The sequence below is a fragment of the Trichechus manatus genome, unplaced genomic scaffold (genome assembly GCF_000243295.1).
Source record: "Trichechus manatus latirostris isolate Lorelei unplaced genomic scaffold, TriManLat1.0 scaffold00018, whole genome shotgun sequence".
NCBI classification, from domain to species: Eukaryota; Metazoa; Chordata; class Mammalia; order Sirenia; family Trichechidae; genus Trichechus; species Trichechus manatus.
Window position 1 is genome coordinate 14,540,804 of NW_004443954.1, and position 6,592 is coordinate 14,547,395.

At 37.7% G+C, this 6,592-nt stretch overlaps 1 pseudogene; it reads left to right on the top strand.

Annotated features, from left to right (window-relative positions):
* Nucleotides 1-893: 893 nt before the first annotated feature.
* Nucleotides 894-5,385, top strand: LOC101360131 (V-type proton ATPase subunit D pseudogene; annotated as a pseudogene).
* Nucleotides 5,386-6,592: the final 1,207 nt, after the last annotated feature.

Here is a 6,592-nt window from a genome sequence, read left to right on the forward strand (position 1 = left end):
ACCATAAAATATGACTCAATACATTTAAGAGAACTGAAACTATACAAGGGGTGTTCTCTGAAAATAGCTGTATTAACCTAGAAATAAATAATGGTAAGATATTTGGGTTATTCCCAAATATTTAGAAATTAGACAACATGTTTATAAATAACCCATAAATTAAAGAAAAAAAATCACAAGAGAAATTAGAAAACATTTTGAACTGGTTGAAAATAAAAACACCACATATCAAAATCTGCTAGATGTAGCTAAAGCGTTGCTTAGTGGGGGAATTTATAAAATTAAATCCTTATGTTAGGAAGAAAAAAAAAAAGAGGGAAAGAAAGGTCTCAAGTCAATACCTAAACTTCTACCTTAAGAAATTAGAAAAACAAGAGCAAATTAAACCTAAAGTTAGCAGAAGGAATATAAGAGCAGAAATCAATGCAACAGAAAATAAACAATCAAAAAAAAAAACAGGAAAATCAAAAGCTAGTTCATTGAAAAGATCACTAAAATTGATAAGCCTCTGGTAAGACTGATCAAGAAAAAAGGAAGAAAACACAAATTGGTAATTTCAGGAATGAAAAAGAACATATCACTATAGATCAGTCATGAACTAAAGAGATAATAGGGGAATATTAGCAACAACTATATGCCAGTAAATCTAGCCACTTAGGTAAAATTATGTTGCTTACACCATTATCCCACATCCTTAGTAGACATTCCCACACATATTCCCCAGGTTTCTGTTTGTAAGTATTAGAAAACTCAAGCAGTTTTTTTGGAGTGTAGTGTACCTCCTCCTGGGTCACACTTTGTATTTCACGTTTCGGAGCTTTCTGGGACTTAAGTCTCATTGCAGGTCTAGAAGAAAAATAGGTGGTAAGGATGTGTTCTGAGAACGTACAACAATGTATTATAAGGCATCTGGCTCAGGTGAGGCACCAGGCAATGACTCAGATGCCTCCCCAGGTGATGACTCAGAGAAAAGTTCTTCAGCAACAGCTGGGTTAATCTCCTCAGGTGGGGGTAGAAGGGCTAATGGTTTTACCGGGGAGGGTAGCTTAGCAGACAAAGATGGAGTAATTTTTTCAGAGGTCTGGTTTTGTTGGCAGGAGTGATTCAATAGAATTTAGGGACTCAGTGTCCCCAGCTTCCTGATTATCTTCCCATATGTCCCCATCCCAAAGTTTCAGAATCCCATTTCTTCTCAATCAATGCCCTCATTTTAACTTCAGAAACCATGTGGAATTCATTTAGCATTGTAATTCAGTCACTCTTAAGACTCTGGGTTTGGATTTCCACAAAATCAGCTCCATTACAAGAAATAAGGCTTTCTTTCAGGGCACAAGTGGCAACTTTGAAGTCATTTATGTGGTACTTGAGCTATGAATCAGATGCCCTGAGCTCATCTCTTTCTTTCACCACTTCGTTTAGTGAAAATAGGACCAACCAGCTTCCTTATACTTCTCCTTCTGAGAATATTGTAGAGAAGTATCAAACATGCAATCACTCAGAGTCTTGCTTCTCATCAATACTTGATCTATTGGGGGTGATATTTTGCGTATTTCTATTGCCATCTTACACCATGGGTTAGCAGTGTCATCTTTACTACTAGAAGCAGAGTCGTCAACATCTTTAAGTATAAACAGATTTGAGAACCAATTAAGAAAACTCATTGTTAAAATTTTGTTTCTCTAGAACCACTCTCGGTTCCAGATGTTTTATTCTGGGTTCTCTAGAGAAGCAAAACCAGTGGAGCATGTGTGTATGTGTATATATATACATATATACACATATATCTGTCTGTATTGTATGTATGTATATGTACATGTATATATTATATATATAGAGAGAGAGAAAGAGATTTAGCTCAAGGAAATGGCTCACACGGTTGTAGAGGCTGGCAAGTCCCAAGTCTGTCATCATTGAAGAAAGACATCATACTTGGTAAAGTAGAGGGTCAGTGAAAAAGAGGAAGACCCTCAATGAAATGGGTTGACACAGTGGCTGCAACAATGAGTTCAAGCATAGCAAAGATTGTGAGAATGGCACAGGACCTGGCAAAGTTTCATTCCGTTATACGTAAGGTTGCTGTGACTCCGAGCCAACTCAATGGCACCTAACAACAACACGGGAAAAAAAATGAATCTCCTCTCTTACTTTATATCATATCCAAAAATTAACTCAAAATGTATTGCTGTTTTTGTTAGGTGTTGTCCAATCAGTTCTGACTCATAGTTCAAATGCATCAATTCTTCTTCGGTCTTCCTTCTTCATTGTCCAGCTTTCGCACGCATATGAGGTGATTTTTCAATCATACCATGGGTTGAGTCAGGTGCACCTTAGTCCTCAAAATGACATCTTTGCTTTTCAGCACTTTAAAGGGACCTTTTGAAGCAGATTTGTCCAATGCAATATGTCATTTGATTTCTTGACTGCTGATTCCATGGGCATTGATTGGGATCCAAGTAAAACAAAATCATTGACACAACTTCAATATTTTCTCCGTTTATCACTATGTTGCTTATTGGTTCAATTCTATGGATTTTTGTTTTCTTTATGTTGAGGTATAATCCATCAGTAAGTGCTTCAAGTCTTCTTCACTTTCAGCAAGTAGGGTTGTGTCATCTGCACATCGTAGGTTGTTAAAGAGCCTTCCTCCAATGCTGATGCTCTGTTCTTCTTCATATAGGCCAGCTTCTTGGATTATTTGCTCAGCATACAGATTGAATAGGTATGGGGAAAGGATACAACCCTGACTCATACCCCTCCTGATTTTAAACCACTCAATATCCCCTTGTTCTGTTCAAACGACTCTGCTTGGCCTAAGTACAGGTTGCTCATGAGCACAATTAAGTGTTCTGGAATTCCCATTCTTCACAATATTATCCATAATTTGTTATGATCCACATAGTTGAATGCCTTTGCATAGTCAATAAAACACAGGTAAACATCTTTCTGGTATTCTCTGCTTTCACCCAAGATCCATTTGACATTAGCAATGTGTTATGGATTGAATTGTGTCCCCCAAAATCTGTGTCAACTTGGCTAGGCCATGATTCCCAGTATTGTGTGATTGTCCACCATTTTGTCATCTGATGTGATTTTCCTATATGTTGTAAATTCTACCTCTATGGTGTTAATGAGGTAGGATTAGAGGCAGTTACGTTAATGAGGCAAGACTCAATCTCCAAGATTAGGTTGTATCTTGAGTCAATCTCTTTTGAGATATAAAAGAAAGACACAAGCAGAGGGACAGGGGGATCTTACACTACCAAGAAACAAGAGCCAAGAGAATAACAAGTCCTTTGGACCCAGCATCCCTGCTTTGAGAAGCTGCTTGACCGGGAAAGAGTGATGATAAGGACCTTCCCCAAGAGCCAACAGAGAGAGAAGGCCTTCGCCTGGAGGTGGCACCCTGAATTCGGACTTCTAGCCTCCTAGACTGTGAGAGTAGAAATTTCTCTTTGTTGAAACCATCCACTTGTGATATTTCTCTTATAGCAGCAGTAGATAACTTAGACACAATGGTATCCCTCCTTCCATGTCCTGTTCTGAATCTGGCTTTAATTTCTGTCAGTTCCCTGTCAATGTACTGCCTCTTGGTCTATGTATAGGTTCTGCATGAGCACAATTAAGTGTTCTGGAATTCCCATACCTCACAATGTTATCCATAATTTGTGATGATCCACACAGTTGAATGTCTTTGAAGTAAAGTAAACTTTGTTGTTGTTGTTAGGTGCAACCGAGTTAGTTCCGACTCATAGCGACCTTATGTACAAGAGAACAAAACACTTCCCAGTCCTGTGCCATCCTCACAATCATTGTTATGCTTGAGCCCATTGTTGCATTCACTGTATCAGTCCATCTCTTTGAAGTCCTCTTCTTTTTAGCTGACTCTCTGTTCTACCAAACAGGATATCCTTCTCCAGGGACTGGTCCCTCCTGATAACATGTCCAAAGTATAGGAGATAAAGTCTCGCCATCCTCACTTCTAATGAGTATTCTGGCTGTACTTCTTCCAAGACAGATTTGTTCATTCTTTTGTAGTCCATGGTATATTCAGTATTCTTTGCCAGCACCATAATTCAAAGACATCGATTCTTGTATTATCTTCAGTAAACTTTTACTTGTGTGTGACATTAACAACACTGTTCCATAATTTCTGCATTCTGTTGGATCACCTTTCTTTGGAATGGGTACAAATATGGATCTCTTCCAGTTGGTTGATCAGGTAGCTGTCTTCCCAATTTCTTGGCATGGATGAGTGATTGCTTCCAGGGTTGCATCCATTTGTTGAAACATCGTAATTGGTATTCTTTCAGTTTCTGGAGCCTTGTTTTTGCCACTACCTTCAGGGAAGCTTTAACTTCTTCCTTCAGTATCATCGGTTCTTGATCATATGCTATCTCCCGAAATGGTTGAATGTCGACCAATTCTTTTTGGTATAGTGACTCTGTGTATTCCTTCCACCTTCCCTTGATGCTATATGTGTTGTGCAACTTCTTACCCATAGAATCCTTCAATATTGCAACTCGAGTCTTGTATTTTTTCTTCAGTTCTTTCAGCTTGAGAAATGCCGAGTGTGTTCTTTTTCCCTTTTGGTATGTAACTCCAGGTTTTTGCACATTTCATTATAGTACTTTACTTTGTCTTCTTGAGCTGCCCTTTGAAATCTTCTGTTCATTCCTTTTACATCGTCATTTCTTCCATTAGCTTTAGCTACTCTTTGATTTTGACAGATCCTAAAGAAGATAATAGAGACTAAAATACTGATGCATGAAGTGATGAGAGAAGCTGCCTTTTCATTCACAGAGGCCAAGTTCACAGCTGGGGACTTCAGTGCCACAGTTATCCGAAATGTGAATGAAGCCCAAGCGAAGATTTATGTAAAGAAAGTAATGTAGCAGGTGTAAGTTTGCCAGTGTTTGAACATTACCATGAAGGAACTGATAGGTATAAATTGACTGGTTTAGCCAGAGGTGGGGAACAACTGGCTAAGTTAAAGAGGAATTATGCCAAAGTAGCGGAACTAGCTTTGCTGAAGTCTTCCTTTATTCCTTGGAATGAAGTTATTAAGATAACCTACAAGTGTGTAAATGCCATTGAATATGTCATCATTCCCTGTATTTAATGAACTCTTGCTTACAACATCACAGAACTGGGTGAGAAAGAGAGAGTTTTATAGGTTAAAGAAAATACAGAAGAAGAAAAAGATTCTCAAGGAAAAGCAAGAGAAGAACTTGGAGCAGCGAACGAAGAGCAGCTGGAGAGTTGATGGAGCCTGCTGATCTTTAGGCTGAAGAGAAAAGCATGAGAATCTTCTGTCTGAATAATCTTTCCTGCTCTGGTCGTTTCAGAGGCCCTAACACTGGCTCCATTTTAATTCACAGTGTGTAGGTTTGGTATGTGTGGCTATTTATTTTTTTGGCCTAAGAATCTCACTGGTTGTAAAATTTCCCTGGATGGGAATTTTATGGGATTACTTCTGCAGGATCACAATTCTGCAATGATATCAGAGATTTGCAGAAACTCCCAAGGAACTTGTAGGACTTATCACATAGAAGTGTCACCTGCTTGATTTACATCTGTTTTACAAGTGATCTGCTTACTGAGCGTATTAGGAAATACTGCCTTAGAAAGCATCAGTGGTCTCAGGCCAACACATATGTGTCAACTACCGTTATGCACCCTTTATTCCTATCTACTTGCAAACCTAGGCGCTGTGGTCTGAGATTGCTGCAGCCGTCCTTGTGTTACTGTGGTATCTCTCTCCAAGTTTTATGAATATCTTCACTTATTTTTCCTTGCACAACAGGTCTCAGTACTGTCACGCGAGCAGTTCTGCAAATTTAAATGTGACTACGATATAATCAAAAAAACCAGACCTGTTGCCAAGTCGGTCCGACTCAGAGAGACTCTATAGAACCAAGTAGAACTACCCCATAGAATCTCTAAGGAGAGTCTGGTGGATTCGAAGTATTGACCTTTTTTTGGTTAGCAGCTGAATTCTAACCACTGTGTCACTAGGGCTCCAATTATGGTATAAGAAGAGTGAAATGATTTAAAATTTTTAAAAAATGTATCACAGATCTTAATATAAGAGGTAAAACTAAAATTTCTAAAAGAAAAGAAATAAAAAAAAAACAAACCTGTGACTTTAAGGCATAAAATACAAAAGCACAAACCATTAAAAAATTGATGAAATGAGTTTTATCAAAAATAAAAGTGTTTGCTCTTTAAAATAAATAACAAAAAAAATGAAAGGAAATTCACAGCATGGGGGGAATATTTGAAAAACATATCTGATAAAAGATTTGTATCTAGAATATATCAAAATGTATGAGACTGTATAATGAATATTTAAAGAGACAAATAAACCAATATTTTTAAGTGGACAAAATATTTGAACAGATACTTCACTAAAGTATATAAACACATTACAAATAAACACATTACAGATATTTAACATCATTGTCATTAGAGAAATGCAAATTAAACCACAGTGAGATACCATTGTACTCCTACTACAATGGATAAAATTTACAACACTGTCAATACCAAATGTGGAATGAGCAGAATTCTCATATACTGTTGGTGGGAACAC